The 19,181-nt window shown below is 31.0% G+C and overlaps 2 pseudogenes; both read right to left on the reverse strand.

The window, feature by feature from the left end:
• Positions 1-795: 795 nt before the first annotated feature.
• LOC107404246 (elongation factor 1-alpha-like) lies at positions 796-7,982 on the reverse strand (annotated as a pseudogene).
• A 2,572-nt stretch (positions 7,983-10,554) lies between these two features.
• On the reverse strand, positions 10,555-16,787 carry LOC107404250 (elongation factor 1-alpha-like; annotated as a pseudogene).
• Positions 16,788-19,181: the final 2,394 nt, after the last annotated feature.

The following is a 19,181-nucleotide window of genomic DNA, read 5'->3' on the forward strand; positions in this document are numbered from 1 at the left end:
GTTCCTAATTGTAAGAATTCATTTTTTTGATGGTTTAAATATATGAATAAATAAATAAAAACTTTAAACAGGGTATTAAAGAAAAGTCAGCTGCAAATTGTAGTAGTATTACTTTATTCGAATGTGTCACCCAATTAACATTTTGCAGTGACCAAGAATAATAATAACATCTGCATTATAAGAAATTAAGTAACTGGAAAAGCTTAATCAGTATTTATGTAGAATCAAATATATATATATATATATATATTTTGCAGCTGCAACTACATTCGTACATCGGATAAGTTATATTTAAATTCAAACCATAACTAAATGTTCACCTAGTACAAATATCTAACATATATTGGTTACAATATTCTATCATGCATTATACTTGATATGATAAACCACGTAAAAATGAGACCCTTTTCCATTTGTAGGAAGGGACCTCCCCTTTTCATTTTAAAAAAGGCCACAGTAAATCTCCATACGGTAGATCAAATGTTTAAGCTTCAACAAAATAATATAGAATTTGGACAATATATCTATGTATATAATGTAGAGGTGAAAGTTAGACCTAAAATATAAAGAAAAAAAGAAAACCACTCAAAAAACACATAATGAAAATGCACCATTCCAACCCCACCCCACCCCACCCCCCCCCCCCCCCAAAACCCAATTTCTTATCAATTTCATATGATATCGTTTCAAAATTTCATTATATTAAATGCCAAAGTCCGTAACTATAATAATCCATGCTCAATGCAGCTAATTTGCATTACATCCACAAGGACCACCGCTAGTCAAAGAACAGCCCTAGGAAAGCTTTCCATTAGATTTTGCATCTGACTTTATTTTGTTAGCTCCAGACTCATATTCCTTCTTCTCAACACTTTTGGTAACACCAACAGCAACAGTCTGGTGCCTATTACAAGCAACAAATCGTCCCAATGGCCGACACTCAGAGAAAGCCTCCACATCAGTGGGCTTGGTGGGACCCATCTTCACAATCCCGGCATCACCATTCTTCTAATTCAAAGGCTCCATCTGGATCTCCATACCAGAACTCCCATCAATCTTGCTCAGGATTTTATCAAACTTGACAGCAGAGCAAGAGGTATGACAGTCAAGAACAGATGTGTACCCATTATAAATCACATCAGCCTGTTTCAGTACGATGATCTGGGATGTGAAGCTAGCAGCCTCCTTGGCAGGATGATCCTTTGACTTTGATGCAACGTACCCACGTTTTAGATCCATTGTATCATTGACATTCCTGATCACATGGAGCCCAACATTGTCACCAAGCAAGGCCTCTTGGAGAAGCTCATCATGAATTTCAATAGATTTTCATACCTGGCTTGAGGGTTCCAGTCTCTACACTACCAGCTAGGACGGTACCAATTCCGCCAATCTTGTAAACAGCCTGAAGTGGTAGACGTAGAGGTTTGTCAAAGGATCTGTTAGGCTTCTAAATCTGGTCGAGTGCTTCAAGGAGAGTTTGATCATTGTACCAGTCAAGATTGATAGACTTATTAATCAAGTTGTTACCTTCAAAACCAGATATGGGAAAGAAATGGATCTTCAAAGGATTGTAGCCAATCTTCTTCGTGTAGGAAGATAATGACTTCACAATTTTATCATACCTCTTCGTGGAGTATTTTGGGATGGTGGTATCCATCTATAAGAAACAATAGAAAATAGAAACAATCACATAAATATATACACATCCAGCAAACTCAATTAAATAACATGCACCACAAAGAGTCACTACTAGAATCGCATTAATAAATGACGTAATAAATACATCGCAAAAAATAAACAACGACGGATTCCAATTAGTCGCCTAACATCCTGTCGCGAAATGCAAAGACATTTAGCGACCCATTATCAAAGTCATTTATTTTTGAGTTTTTAGTGACTTAAATAGACATTTAGCGACTCATTATGAGAGTCGTCTATACGTCAATTTTTAATGACACATGTTAGCGACGCATTACGTGAGTCACCGATATTAGAGTTTTTAGCAATAATCATCGACTTTTAGCGACTCATTATCAGAGTCGTTTATATTTCCATTTTTAGCGACAGTATGCACTTTTAGTGACGCATTATTTGAGTCCCTGAATTAAAGTTTTTAGCAACATAGATTGACTTTTAGCAACTCTTTATGAGAGTCTCCTTATTTGGGTTTTTAGCGATACTTATTTATTTTAGCAACGCATTATATAAGTCACCTATATATGAGTTTTTAACGATGCATATAAACTTTTAGCGACTCATTATTTTCGATTTACTTATAGCGACGTATTTTCTAGTGACTGTTTCATATAGAGACGCTAAATAAAGATATTACAAGCGACTTATAAGTAGAGTCGTCTTTTTAGCGACCATGGAGGATTTTAGCGATGTAGTTTTCATTACTTATAGCGACTCTTTATTTATCTTTAGAAAAGTTGATAAAAATGATATTAGCAACTCTGTTTTAAGCATCGCTAGATTTGTGAGTCGCTAAAGATAGGTAAGCAAAGGTCGCCAAATATGTTAGGCGACCTTGTTTGTTGTTGATGCGTCGCCCATTCATTTTTTAGTTTTTAATTTTATGAATATTATTAAAATAGTAAAAATATAAAAATAATTAAAATACAAAAAAATTAAAACTAGCTTCATCCAGAATAATTAGAATACAAAAATTTAAAATACATATTTTTTCATGACAAATTAATTATCAAATAAATTAAATATTAACTCATTGACATATTTTGACATAATTTGTAAATTATTGTATTTTTTCATAACAAATTTAATATTAATTAAACTTCCAAGAATGCATACTCATTGAGATGGAAGTTGACGTCCTCTTGTTGATGATATTACACCCTCATACTGCATATGGAAAAAATTAAAAAAATTATTAACACTTATACAAAATAAATAAAATATTAATCATTATTAAATTTGTAATTTAGTAAATGAAAATTTAAAGAATATTATCATCGTTCTTAAGATTTGACGAGGTGCATTTCTCCACATTAAAAGTAGAAAACACATAATAAAGCGGATCAAAAAAATAATTAAATGAATAATAATAAATGTTATAAATATTACTTAAAACATAAGTTAATAAACATACGTACAAATTTATTTAGAAGATATTGTTTATCCATATCCCCTTACAGTCATTACAAACATAGCCACTCTCACATTCATCCTCATTATCATTTTCAACGATACTTGGCAACTATATGATAAATGGATTGTGAGCCATTGTAGTATCTTCAAGAACATCTTGTTCAACAAAAGTACGATGTTGTAGTGAAGTTAAAACAACAGACCATCTCGAATCAAGTTGATTTTCAACATAAAATACTTGTTGAACTTAGCAAAACAATGTCAAGCAATATCACAAACAAAATTTCTACAAAAACAAGATTAATAAAACCCAACGAACCTAACCTGCAGTTAAAATGAAAAAAAAAAAAAATGTAACCCATCACATGTCTTCGCCAACCACAAAGAAAAAAAAACTCACCTAAATGATGGAGATGAACAAAGAAGAAGCCCAGAAAATCATGCAACACAGAGAAATCCAACTTCCCTGCCGAAAAGCGTTCCCTGTTCCAATTTTTATATTTTCTTTGTAATCTTTAAATAGTTTTTTAATTGTTCATCTACAAATATATTCATGTAGCATTCCAATGAACATAAATTCCATTGATCTAAAACCAAAAAAATAGTTTTGTCAATACTCTTCTCAATTATTCACATATGTGTATAGACGAGACACAAAATATCTCAAGATCTAATTTGAGATAGGGTACCGAATATAGAATTCTAATTTAACAAGCATTTATTGACCAATTTATCTATATAAGTATGTTAAATGAGCTTTAACTTTCATGTGTTTATGGTTAATGATAGCTTACTTGTTTTTAAAAATTGAAAGTTTATTATATTGCTTTTTCTCAAAAATTAAAAAAAAAAGTTGAAGGAACAGGCAAAGCAATTCCATTAAAATGCATAGCCTATTCCATGTTTTAGTATTATATTTTTTAACCTTTAATTAGTTTTGTTGATTGCTCATCTACAAATTAAAAAAAATATATATTTGCAAAATTAAAAAAATTACTAAAAACAACTTTCAAATTCAAAAAAAATTAAAAATTGGTTGAGTGAAAAGACGATGCAGTTGTTACAAATGCGTCACCTTTTCATCTATTTGGCGACTCTTTGTTAAAAGAATACGTCGTCTAAAATTATATTAAATTAGCTTTTGTTGTATTATTACATCTAAGTCATTTGGTCTGGTGGTGTGGTGATTCTTTCAGAGTGTAAGAGGTCCTGGGTTCAATTTTTTCTTTTTTTGTTCTTTTAGTCAATCTAATTTTATTTTAACTACAAATAACCAGTGAAAATATTAGAGCAACATAAATGAGGTATTTTTTATTTATTTAGTTTTTTTAGATTTTGGTAACAGGCGACGCACATGCTCCATTGTGCATTGTCTTTTTTTTTTTTTTTCTAGTCAATCTAATTTTATTTCAGCTACAAATAATCAATGAAAATATTAAAGTAACATAACTGAGCTGTTTTTTTTTTTTTTAATTTTGTTAACAGGAGACGCACAATCGTCATTGTGCATCGCGTGTTCTCTTTTTTTTTTTTTTTGGTTTTTTTAGTCGATCTAATTTTATTTCAACTATAAATAACCAGTGAAAATATTAGAGCAATATAACTGAGCTGCTTTTTTTTTTTTAAAAAAAAATTTTGTTCTTGTTATCCTTTTTTATTTTTTTTGTGGTTTTTTTAGTCAATCTAATTTTATTTCAACTATAAATCACCAGTGAAAATATTAAAGCAACATAACTGAGCTGGTTTTTTTTTTTTTTTTTAAATTTTGTTAACAGGCGACGCACAATGAAGATTGTGCGTCACCTATTCTCCTTTTTTTTTTTTTTTGTTTCTTTTAGTCAATCTAATTTTATTTCAACTACAAATAACCAGTAAAAATATTAAAGTAACATAACAGAACTGGTTTTTTTTTTTTTTTTAATTTTGTTAACAGGCGACGCACAATCTTCATTGTGTGTCACCTGTTCCCCTTTTTTTTTTTTTTTTTTTTTGTTCTTTTAGTCAATCTAATTTTATTTCAACTACAAATAATCAGTGAAAATATTAGAGCAACATAAATGAGCTCTTTTTTTTTTTTTTTTTTTAAAGATATTGTTAACTGGTGACGCACAATGTGCGTCTCCTATTAGTAGGGTCGCCTATCAATAATTGGAGATGCACAATGTGCATCGCCTATTACTAATTGGAGACGCACAATGTGGGTCGCCTATTACCAAAATCTTTAAAAAAAAAAAAAAATAGCTCAGTTATGTTACTCTAATATTTTCACTGGTAATTTGAAATTAAAATAACATTAGATTGATTAAAAGAACCAAAAAAAAAAAGAGAACAGGCGATGCATAAAGAAGACTGTGCGTTGCCTGTTACCTATAATTAAAAAAAAAAAAAAAAACCAGTTCAGTTATGTTACTTAAATATTTTCATTGGTTATTTGAAGTTTTCAAGAAAATCAGGTTGATTTAAAAAAAAAAAAAAGGGGAATAGACAACTTGGAATGATTTTTGTGCGTTGCCTGTTAGCAATATCTTTTAAAAAATAAAAAAAAAATACTATTTAACAGATTTGCAAGAATAAATTGTACATGAAAAATTATATAATTGAACAACAACCTCGTATAATTAAATTTTGTTATTATGCAAACATAGATAAGTCGATGGTTAATAATTTTTCATAAGTCTAGCATTTAAACAATATAATTCAGATAAAATATATGCACAGTATTAAAAGCGACTTTGTTTAGCTGCATATTCAGCGACTCTTAATGGATGTGTCACATGTTGTTGTTTTTAGCGATCGTTTGACATCGACTGTTTTGGGATGCGTCGTTAATTTATTAAATTTTTATTGACGCATTAACCTTAGAGTCGTGGTTTTATTTTTTTAGACACGTTTGTTTCGTAGCATCGCTAAGTGAGTATTGCTAGATATCAATTTTTGCATAGTGAGTTTTGCAGCAATATGAAAAAGAAAACTGCCTTGCTATATCAAACAAAATGAGTACAATCTGTCCACCCAAAAAAAAGAAAAAAAGAAAAATAAAAATGAATCTGGAGAAGGGAGTATTTGGTATATAAGAACCACTTGCCAGTGGTGGATCGAATGAACACTCAACCGCGTCATCACGGCAGTGATGGATGTCCAACATTTATATCTCTTCCTTCTCAATAAAGGCGGGATGGACTCTGAAATACGCCTCTGATCGGTTCTGAAAATCTTTTTTTCACCTTCTCTTCTCGGCATGATCCAGGCGTTCAAGCTAGCAGATCAAATCACGGGTTCTCATCCCGGAGAGGCAAGTTAGTCGGTTGGTTGAAATGAGGTTATGCCGGGTGGACTAAAGTAAAGTGGGAGGTGGCATCGTCTAACGTATAATAAAAGCATGCATATACTTCCACCTCTATATCAATTATTCACATTTGCACAAGACCATTGGAGAATTTATATACATTTATGAATATGAAGAAGGAATATATTCGAAAACAACTTGATATTTTATCCTCTATATAGATGCATAATTCAAACAAACAGATTACATATAAATATAAGAATTCAAACAAACAGATTATCACAAATAAGTATAAAAAAAATCATACAAAATACAAACCCAAGTTAACATAGCAGCTAGATAGGAGCCACTCTTGATGGGAAAAACTCAAACATCTTCCAAATTAAAAAGGAAAAATCCTTTCTAGTGTTGGGAAAATATATGTATGAATATATATGTAAATACATGTGAATAAATTAAAACAACATAAATAAAATTACATAAAATAATCAAAACTAGAACCTGTATGTTCTTCTGTTAATAGTGATATGCTCCTTAACAATTTTACTGGGGTCTGTGTGGTACTCAGTCTCCTTAAGAAGTTTTTCATCCAACGGTGTAGGAGTTTTATGACGAACGTCTTTCAGAATATAACGGCTGCAAAGATCTTGAATACGGTATCTTTAAAACCTTTCTTACGAACTTTCTACGTACCTTTACTTTACCATACTATACAAATCACTGTAATTTCTCTCTCTGATTTTTCAAAACTCAATTTTCTATGTTTTTTCTGAAAAACTAAAAAAATGTTGAAAAGATCGTGTGTAATCCCAACTCTCAACTTAGAATCCTTTTTCCTAAAACATCCCACAATTTTCAAAATCCCACAAATTTCTAAAACAATCCGTAAGAAATAAAAACAAAGCCCAAAACCTTTAGGCCCCATAAAGGAAAAGTCATTCGCATTTTGGTTTTGGCCCAAAACTTTAACATCTAGTTACAGGGATCTCATATGCATATAAATACCAATACAGGCCCAACACCCATTCACTGTAAAAGGGTTCTAATATGTTATTAATTATATATAATAATTAATAAATAATTAATAACATTTGCCTTGAGTATTAAGTGAGAAAAGTATCCTCACATTGTTGCATCAACAAATCATCTGCTTGACACCATGGGTGTAAGCAAGCAATGCATGCTCACGTGTTTGACCATCCTTAGATATTCCTACTTCGAAACAACTAGTGCTGGAATCGATAATCAAAACAGCACAATCAGCCAGTGAATTCCCAGTGATCATGTTCTTAATAAAGTCACGATGTCCAGGGTCATCGATGACAGTGCAGTAGTACTTGAAGGTCTCAAACTCCCAAAAGGCAATAACAATAATGCTAATGCCATGCTCACGCTCAGCCATGAGCTTATCAAGCACCCAGGCATACTTGAATAATCTCTAGTTCATCTCAGCAGCTGCCTTCTAACACATCTCAATAACATGTTTGTCAACCCCTCCGAGCTTGTAGATTAGATGACCGGCTGTGGTCGGTTTGCAAGAGTTGACATGGCTAATGATCACAATGTTAATGTGAATCTTCTCCTTACCAATTATCACCATTATCAATCTGAAACTAACGCCTATCAGATGCATGAAATCACAGAGTCCCAAAATTATAATACAAATAGAAATTGATACAAAATAAAATATATACAAAAAAAATTCCAAAGAAAAACTATAACACAAACATATCTCAGCCTAGAATAGCAAAATACATTGGTTTAATTCAAAAACAAAGTTTTAATCTAAAAATATCCTTTAGGAAACTGATATAAAATTATTCATAAAAAAATAATATAAAGTCGAACATCTAAAATACAAACCACTCCAAATTCTTGTTTAGCAGAAATTAAAAGTGTTAGAACTTCCCAGCCAGCAATAATAATAGAAATAATAATAAAAATCCGAGAAGACCCATATAAACAAATTTATAATTAACACAAGCTCATAAATGGAAAAAATTCAAATCCGAAACGAAACTAAGCACAGGAAAAAAAAAAAAAAAAAAGAGTCCCCTTTTCCCTATTGCACAAAATGAATGCTTTTTTTTTTTTTTTTTCCCAAACAACAAAACTAGTCTTTATTATTTTATTATTATTTTTTTTGGTCAATATACAACAAAACTAGACCGAATACGGAACCGATCGTATTGTTAACCGATTTTTTTTTCCCCCTCCAGACAACAAATAGTCTGAGCGCACTTCAAAAGCCAAAAAAGGGGGGAAAAAAAAATCAAAATTCAAAAACATATAATATGTAAAAGAAAGTACAGCATGCAAGCAAAACAACCGAAAAAAAAAAAAAAAAAAAAAAAGAAATTGAAGAAGAAGAAGTGGGAATGTGAGTCTGCCTTACCTGGCTCTGCTTGAGAGAAATGCAAATACTTAAACACGAAATGATAGTTGTGAAAATTACGAGAGACCGAGAAGTGAGCTCTTGACTTGCCTCTATAAACTTGGAAAAAGGTTTCACGGCCACAGACGCAGGCCCTAGTCGGCTTTTTTAGAAAATTTGCGTAAATTGTAACTTGTCCAGTAAGCTATTTGGGTTCATTGCGAGTCCTCTTGGATTTGCTCATAAGATAATTATTTAATTTCATCCGCAGCCTTTGAAATTTGTCTAATTACAAAATTATCCTTCAGTTTTCATGAAAGTCACTAATACCTCTTAAGAATATGTTACTTTCTCCTACGTGGCCATTAACATTACTTGTATACGCTTAAATGTTAATGGCTTATTATATATATTTTTTAATTTTTATTTTATCATTTACATACTTTGTTTTCCAAGTTATTAAACGAGATCATATTTAACCCAGCACTATTGAAACCGTTATCAGGCAAAGATTTTGAGTAATTGAAAATGGTTATATTTCTTTGCTTCATTAGCGGTTAAAGTTAGTAGTATCAAGTTCAGATTTTAAGAGCAAGATAATGCTATTGATTATTTAGTGGATTGTTATTTCTTAAAATATGATTAGAAAAAAATTGTTGTCATTTACTAATCCTATTGTTTGTGTTAAAATATTATCCATATTATTGGTGTCATTAACAAAATCATACTATACTTTGCTTATATCCTCGTGGAAAAATGATAGATTCAGGAACTGCCATGAAAAATATTGTTACCATGTTTTGGAATCTTCATCAGTATCATTGTTACCCTTTCTTCACCGCCTCCAGTGTATCAAGTTTAGAAACTTGCCTGAACTGTCTTAAGAGAAAAATATATTTTGTATTTTTTATTTTTCAATTTTAATTACATCAAATAAAATATTATTCCATATTTGATTTGTATTATTTAATTTTCAAATTTTAATTATAACCGATTAAATATTATTTAAAATTCAAATTTTTTTTGAACTTTTTTTATGCATTTCAAAGTTGTTTGAGGTTTGAAAATTTGTGTATGTACCTCACGAGAAATGGAAGACATCATCCAACGAACAACGCTAATTTAACATGCGCCATAGCGAGTTGAGGGAGTCTAGTGGATTGGGTCGTTAAAGTCATGACCCGATTATCTTTAGGCTTGGATACCATGAAAATGTTGTGGTTCTCTGACCACTATAGAGAGGAAATATGAGAAGAAAATAAAAGAAATTCTATTATTCTCTTGAAAATAGAATAGAAAACAAAAAACTTCTCTCTCTCTTTTCTATCAAAATCTCTTTGGAATTTGCTCACTTTTCTCTCAAGCTGTCTCTGGGGTCTTAAACACTATCTCTCGGAGTTTATACAATATTCTCAACACTCCTCACTTGGGATGATATTGAGATGGATTGGATGCATGAATGCAACGAGATAGAGCCTATTTATAAGCTTACAAGTTCAGTTGCATGTCTTAGTTTTTCAATCGATTTTGACATTCACCACCAACCTCTTACAGCTGTCCACAATTGTTAAGCAACTTTCACGCTGGTAATTACAGCAGCTATTTTCAACAATGGTGAGCTGTGGCAGTGTGGCTGGACTTCACACTGTCGGTGGTGCAGTTGGACTTCACAGAAACTAGTGGGCATGATATAATTGTGGGAATTGAATTAAATATTGTACTGACTAACTATGTTTGAATACAAAGATATTGTGTATTAATAAACATGATTATAAAAACAACCTGATAAAAGGTCCTAAATTGATACATGCAAAGATATTGGGTATTGACAAACCCAATTACAACAACCTGATAAAAGGTCCTAAATTGATACGTGCTATATCAAGATAGAATAGGTATATATAACAACTTAATTTGTAGATAGAATTTGTTAACGAAGATTATTACAACAGTTGATTACTTAGTTATGCTATCACATTGCTAAGAGTTCTGCCCTTTATTGTCCTCGTTGTTGTCTTCCTCATCGTTAGAGCCCGGGCAGAGCAATTGATTTACATAACTAGCGGTCAATGCTTCCACAATTGAATCAGCCACTCCAATCACCAACTTCTTTCCATACTTGATGACAGCAGAATTTATGGCCATCTTATTAGCTCCATCACCGTATTCCTTCTCCACAGAGGTGATAACCCCAACACCAACAATTTGCTCCATGTCAGTAATAGTAAAGTGTCCCAATGGCGGATACTCCTCAAAAGCCTCCACAACCATGGGTTTTATCGGAACCATCTTCACAAACCCAATCTCACCCTTTTCCAAATGTTGGGGCCTCACCTGAGCAGTATGCTTAAGTTCTTGATCATCCTAATCATCAGTATCGGACATCAAGTTGGACTTGCTAATGATTTCCTCAAACCTGACAGAACCATGCAAGGTATGACAATGCAACATTGCTATGTATCCATTAGGAATTAGACATCCTGCAGGACGGTTCAATATAACAAGCCGGGATAAAAAGCTAATAGCTTGTTTTGCAGGATCATCCTTAGAGTTGGAGGCAACATAACCGCGTTTAAGATCCGTCTTCTTCTTCGTCAGGTGGATACCAACAATGTCACCTGGAAAGGCCTTCTGAACTGATTCACGATTCATTCCAATGGACTTAACTTTTGCAGTGAGTCCAGTTGGTGCAATTGTGATCTTCATACCGGGCTTTAGAATTCTCGTCTCAATTCGACCAATTGCAATGGTACCGTTTCTGCCAATCTTGTCATGATCCTCAAGTGAAAGCCGGAGAGGCTTGTCAGAGTGTCTTTCAGGTTCTCGAATTTGGTCAAGTGCTATAAGGAGAGTTGGACCATTGTACCACTCGATTTTGGTGGACCTCCAATGAGGTTGTCACCCTCTAAACTAGAGATAGGAATGAAAGGGATATCGATAGTGTAGCCCACCCTCTTCAAATAGGAAGAGATTGACTTCACAATTTCATTATACCTCTCCTCGGAGTACTTGGGAGAGGTGGCATCCATCTAAACACCATCGATTAACATCATATAACTACTTTATATATCAACAAGAACAGAAGCTATATGAAGAAAAAGAAGAAAAAAATTTGCTTATATAAAACTACACAAAGAAACAAATACATTCAATGCAAATTTTAGAAAAGTCTAAACAAAATGAGTACCGACTTGATTGGAGAAGGAAAAGTTGAAATGCAATTACCACAAAATCATTACAGAATTGACCTGCGATAGGATACTTGATAGGATACTTGAAGGTGACCCCCCATAAATATTTTTAGGGCATCGTCATAAACAACAATTAATGATCAAAACATATATAAGATACTTACAAAAGTTTTGGGAAAAAAATTTATCCCCTCAACTATGCTACCTTTTACGCTTTTCCCTCTACAAAACTTATCATTCGTACTATTATTTTTCAATCAGTTCAAACCAATCACGCAACTTTTTCTAGTAAATTTGACATAGATGTATTGTCAACAAAGTAAACTAAAGTAAAATAAAATAAAATAAAACGGTTCCCAAATAGAATTATGCAAGTTTTGTATATTTAATTTCATCAAATTTATTATTTAAAAAGAAATCATCAAATTTATTGAAAATATATAATTAGACTCAATCATATAAGGGGAATTTAATAGTTCATTTATTGTCAATGGATAGGAAATTAATAGTTAAAGGTATTGCTATATATGAGGGTTTTATAATAAAATAATAAGGAATTGTTTTCAGACTATCAACCAAAAGTGAGTAACGTAATTATCCCAAAACATTTTTGCTGAACATATTTAAAACTATATATTCTCAACAATATATTAATATTAGTTTTGTTTTGAAGTATTCATCCTTATAAGCATTCTAAGTTTAACGTATAATTTTGCTTTTAAAAAAAAAAAAAGTTTAACGTATAATTTCAATAAATAATATATATATATATATATACATATATATAATAAACTATTTATTATAATGTAAAATTTATAAAAATAAAGATATCTAGCTTTCACGATTAAGATTATTGAAAAAAAAAAAAAAAAGCTTTGACAACTAAGTCACCAAAAACTTAGAGAAAAACGAATACACACACTCTCTTTTAAAAAAAAAAAATAAAAAAAAATTATAATTTTGGTAATAATTTTTACTCTCGCAATAAAAACTGGAAAAAAATTAATGAAATAAGTATTGAATTATGGATTAATTATCAACCGCAACTTGAAATAAGAAAAAAACCATATATGTAATAGGCTTCTAGAATCAGCACAGTAAAAAAAAGAATTAAGAAACATATACACATTGTGACATAGGGGCAGGGGGAAGAGACAATTGAACCCACCAGTTGTTTGCTTAGATCTCTACCGTTTGCCATTAATTGTCATATGCAGATAGAGAGAGATTCTCTCTATAAAGCCACCTGATAGGCATATGCAGATAGAGAGAGATTCTCTCATCCCGGAAATCCAGACAAACTTTGTCTACGAGATATTGAAATCGGATTACATGTAATCCGAGAGCTCAGAACAAGTTCTGTCCCCGATTTTCCAGATAAGATAAAAAAATTTATGCAGATATAAAGTCAATAATTATGTAACTGACCTTGTTGCAGCAACAGATCATCTCTTTGACACCAAGGGTGCAAGCAAGGAATGCATGCTCACGAGACTGTTCATCTAATTTGTAAGGAGCAGCGGTGGAATCAACAATTAGGATGGCACAGTCAGCCTGAGAAATGCCGGTGATCATGTTCTTAAGAAAGTTGCGACGATCAGTAACATCAGTGACTGTGAAGAGGTACTTGGTTGTCTCAAACTTGAACAGGGCAATATCAATTGTGGTACCATGCTTCTGCTTGGCCTCGAGCTTCTTAAGCGCCCAATCATACTTGAATGATCTCTTTTTCTTCTTAGCAGCTTTCTTGTCTGACTTCTCAGAAACATGCTTTTCAATGTTAGTACCTTCAAGATTAGAGATTTTACGGGCAGTTGTTGACTTGCCAGATCCGAATTGGCCCATGACCACAACGTTAATGTTAACTTTCTCGTTGCCTGTTGGCATTCTGTAATTGAAAACTGCAATGTAATAGAATACAAAGAAAATTATCTATCGGATGAATAATATCACAAGGGGTCAAAATTATAACACATACACAAATTGACAAAAAAATCAAACAAAAGTCCTATTAAAACAAAAAAAGAAAAAGCTCCAGAATACGAAGTAAAACACAAACAGATCTCAGCCCACAATTGCAAATTACAATGCTTCAATTTGAGCATCGAAAAACTATGTGCATATTTCAAATCTGTAGTCTTAAAAAAAAAAATAGTCAAATCAAATTACAAGCCATTGGGAAAATTAATAACAATCATAATAATAATAAATCCTCAAGTTCTTAATTTAGCCTAACTGAACTATATATCAAAACATTGCAGCCCCGGTAAAAGACAGCAATAGAAGAAACAATGACAAAACCAAATAAACAAGGCAAAGCAGAAATTTTTTAAATAAATTAATGGAGATATGAATTCATAAAAGCTTCACTCTCAAATCTAGCAAGGTAGACTTTTAAAGCTGCAATGGGTAAAACTAATTTGAGAGGTTAAGAATCAAAGTCAAAACTATGATTGGGTTTTAAGAAATGCTTCTGATTTTACTAATACGTTCGTGATCGGCGTGCGTTCTACTACAGTAGCGGCACCAGCACCACTGCTGCTGTTTTTGAAAATCTGCAAGCGGTAATAACCGGTTGTCTATGGGCCCTTTGCCCAGCATTTTCTTTCTTTTTCTTTTTAATTTTTTGATTTTGGTTTTTGTAAATAGCCCTTTAAATTAATCTCAATTTATTTATTGAATAAATTCTCATTTGTATGAAATGATTAAATAATTAACTAAGTTAATTGCAAAATAAGTCAATGGGCTGCATTGTTTTTTTATTTATTTTTTGCTTGAAAAAATTCAATGAAATTTAATAACTTATATTTGTTATCTGTATATATAATATATATTTATAAAATTAATCATGTGTAACATCAAATATAAAACTAGAGTAATTATTATCCCATTTAATATTATTTTCAATGCAATCATATTCCATGTACTGCATGAGATGGAGACGGAAAAGAAAAGGAGACCATACGACTATGACGTAAGAAAAGGTCGCCTATGATGTAAGCTGATGACGAGAAAATATAAGACCGCCTAATAATAGCTTGACACGTTACATACTAATACTTTTATAGTAAATATTTGTCTTATTTACTTTTTCTTCCAGCACACGTGTTTTTTTTTTTTTTTGTGTCTTTTTATTTTTATTTGTTTATTATTTATTTTATTTTAGTTTTTCCTCTTTCATTCCACCTTTTCTCGGCAACTCATCTTTCCATTCATCTCTCCAAAAATTCCAACCCAGAATCCCAGAAGGGAAAGCTAGCTAGATTGATTTAAAGGGGTTAATTTCAAAGACATCCCTCATGTTTGAAGAAACTCACCTCTAGCTCCTAGTGTTAGTTAAAGTTGACACCTAAAAGGTGGAAAAATAATTGTCTTAAAAATTAAAATAAAGTGAGATGCATGTTAGAATAGTGTATAAATATAATAAAACTATTACTAAAAAAAATTCTCTTAAAACAGAAAGTTAAAATAAAGTGAAAAATAAAAACTTATATATATATATATATAAAGAACAAAAATAAAATAAGAACAAAATGCTATATGGAACCTTTTGATTTTTCTTTTTGATAATCTTTTTCAACTTAATTTATTGAGATTTAGACTATTGAGAATATCTATTAGAAAGCTAAAAAGCTTTCTTTCTTTTTTTGTTTTTTCTTTCTCTGCTGCCTCAGTTAAAAATCATAGGTATTATAAGTTGATATGGAATTAGTCCTCAAGAAGAGAGTGTTTTTTTTTTTTTTTTTTTTTGGGGGGGGGGGGGGGGGGGGGAAGATGAAAAGAAAGAAGCAAATGTTAAGTTAAAAAAAACATATAAAATATAAAAACAGAAGGAAAGGTGGGATGAAAAGAAAAAGCAAATGTAAATTAAAAAAAAATATAAAATATAACAACAGAAGAAAAAATAAAAACTCATTCAATTGTATCTTAAATTCAATTTAGTTGATTGAAACCTGAGATGAAATAGTTGATTGAAACCTGAGAGATGAATTTGTATTTTGTCCAGGTTTGAGAGGATGCAGATGAAATAAACCTGAAAAAAATAAAACCGCTTGTTTACCAAATCTCATAAAATAATACTTGCTTGAAAAAAATTTCAAATCCAATCACAGTTAGAACTGTTGGAAGTATCAGAAATTTGCACCCGGGAGACTTTCTTCAGTGAACATTCGTTATATAAGTAAGAAATTCCTGTCAATCAACAAAACTAACATTCGACCAAAACAAAAACTAAAACAAAAAAATAAAAAAAAAAAACAAAAAAACAAAACCAATCTGAACAACTAGAAAGCCCTCAAAAGCCATTACAGTCGAACAAGAAAAACGCCCTAAAAAGGAGCAAAAGCCATCACAGTCAAACAACAAAACTAATTCCGTCAAAGTAAAACCAGAAAACCAAAGATTTATATAACGAAGTATACTAAAAATGAAAACCAGATCCGGGGTTCAATCAACCACTGAAAAACTTTGGAAAACTCTGGATCTGTCTGAGAAAACACTGGAAAATTAAAACGTCCACTTAAAAAAAAAAAAAAAAAACCACTGGAAAAAGAAGAATACTAACAAGAATGATGGCAGGAAGAATGCTAAATAGAAAGAAGAACACTAACAAGAAAGCCGGCAAGGAGAATTACCACTGTTCGAGCAAGAGTGCTAGGAGGAGGAATGCACGTAAGACGAATTTCTACTGCTCAAGCAAAGATTGCTAGCAAGGATGCTCGAGGATGGCAAACCTTGTCTTCATTTTGCTTGCTTCCACCACTAGGTTTTGTAACTATTTTCAAAAGGAAAGTGCTTCGTTTAGAAGATGTCTCTCCTGATTGGAAATCGGGTACGTATCCCCTTCCATTATTTTAGAAAATCTTGTCTAGCTACCACGTCAGCTTATAACTCTCCGAGTGATAAAGTGACATGTGTTAAAATGGAATCTTCATATATTTTTTTAAATTTATTTTACTTCCCGAACTGTCTTTTTCTTTTTTATTTATTTTTTATTTTTTAGGTGGATTGGAGCATCATATCTGTTATTGTGGAGCATCATACAGTGAAAGCATCATATAGTGAACTATAACCATTCATAATAATTAGATTTGCATGTAGTTTAACGATTATAGATGATTGTTCCATTAAACGAGATAGAGGATACCTTCCACAACAGCATTTTCGTTTCTTTGAATTTCTTTTCCTAATCAGATCCGTAATGACAAAGGTGAGCTTATGGGGGCAATGGCTTGTCCAATTCAGAAACAAGGGTAAGCTTCCTTGTAATTCTTACCCTATTTGGTTGAAAACATCAAGCAGGTCCTGTGTGGGTTGCTATTCTTATGTCAAATATCTATCTGCTAGCTTCTTCTTTAATTTAATGGACACTTTATTTTAAAATAATAATAATAATGAATAACGATAAGCCAGCCGAGTTTATCCATCTATAATATTCAATTGCCTTTCGTAAAATTTAAAAAAAAAAAAATGCCTTTTTGCTTTTCACCCACACACAAACAACTTTTTTATTTTTTTATTTTTGGGCATAGCTTTTGTCCTTCGCTGCTTTATTGATTAAATTTCCAACCTCTCTCTGTTTTTCAGTCACCTATAATCAATGGTAATTTATTTATGTTTGATAAAATCATTTAAAATATATTTTACTTCATATCGATACCCAAAAAAAACAAAAACAAAAATGGAAGATTAGATAATATTGTTTTTTATTATGAAGTCTAGGTTTATTATTATGTTTAAGTACTTCCATTATTTTATAATTTCCAAAAAAAAAAAAAATCTTCTATTATTTTAGTAATTTGTCATACTTTGGTTTGCTTTATCTGTCATTATCTAATGAACTAATTAAAACGCGAAAAATATTAAAGTTATTATTTGTTTTTATTTTGTAAAAATTAATGGGAATGTGATCACTTAAGTAATTGGTAAGGGTTCCGAAAAATAAATAAATAAAAATAATTTATATTTTTAATCAAGCAAGTCAATGTGGAATTAATAATACTTTTTGAGAATTACTCCTCGTGGATAATTTGTTTAGAAAATATGATATAAGATACTGTAAATATAAATTAGTGTTGTCACAATTATAGTTAAACTATATATTTTTATCTTTTTTTTTTGTTTTTATTTTTATAACCTAATTCTAATTGATATTATATTTATTTATTTTATTATAATATGGATTTTTACATTTTTTGCTGTCCCCTATACCCACCCCACCCCATGACTCGAACCCAGATACACACGCTGGATTTCAAAATTTTTGCAGTGTATATATTAATTTCATAAGGTTTTATGTAATTTTATAATTTTTCCCCTGTAGAAACACTTTGATAGCATTTTCATTAAGGGTAATGTAGTCATTTAATTAAAACATCTTTTCATACAATTGTATGATCAAAAGAATCAATTTGCTTTCAGTTCACCAAAAAAAAAAAAAAAAAAAAAAAAAAAAAAAAAAGAAGAAAAGGAATTAAATTGCTTCTTTCCACGTAATGGTCTTCTTTCTCTACACCACAAAAGGCAAAGTTTTTGATTATTTGTGAAAAAAATAATTTTTCATTACTTCTATCTCTTGTTTCTTCATCACTAAAAGATAAAAAGAAAAAGAAATAATTCAACTTGCATATCCAATCAGGGGCGGAACCAGGAAGTTTAACTTGGGGTTAAAGTGTAAGAAGAAAAACAAAATTTTAAACAAATATATTGTATTGTATGTTAAATTAAATTAAAAATCAAAATTTTAAATTTAAATGAGAAAACAAATAAATAAAAACTCTCGAGAAAAAAACTGTAACGATGCTTATTCATCTTGATTTATAACTTTATAAGTAAAAAATGAAAAATAAAGAACTGTAAATTATTAGTTGTTTGCTTTTTTTATATATATATTTTAAATACAAATAAATTCGTTATATTTTCAGTAAAAACAATTGATATTTGAATAATAAGTTTTATAGTAACAATTTTATATTTTATATTTTTATGTATAGTGACTATTAATTACATGAAAATCAATATGGTATCTTGATTATTAGGGCCAAATGCTTAGTTTTCTATTAATTTTAAATGTATTTGAAGCCATGGCTCCAGCAGTCTTGTATTTGGCTCTGACCCTGTACCCAACCCAAAGCTTGGTAGTGTTCCCTCTCCTTGCTTTTTGTTTTCCTTTTTTTCATTTGTTATTTTTACCTCTTTCGATTGTTTTAGCTAAATATGC

Source organism: Ziziphus jujuba, chromosome 3 (genome assembly GCF_031755915.1).
Source record: "Ziziphus jujuba cultivar Dongzao chromosome 3, ASM3175591v1".
NCBI lineage: Eukaryota > Viridiplantae > Streptophyta > Magnoliopsida > Rosales > Rhamnaceae > Ziziphus > Ziziphus jujuba.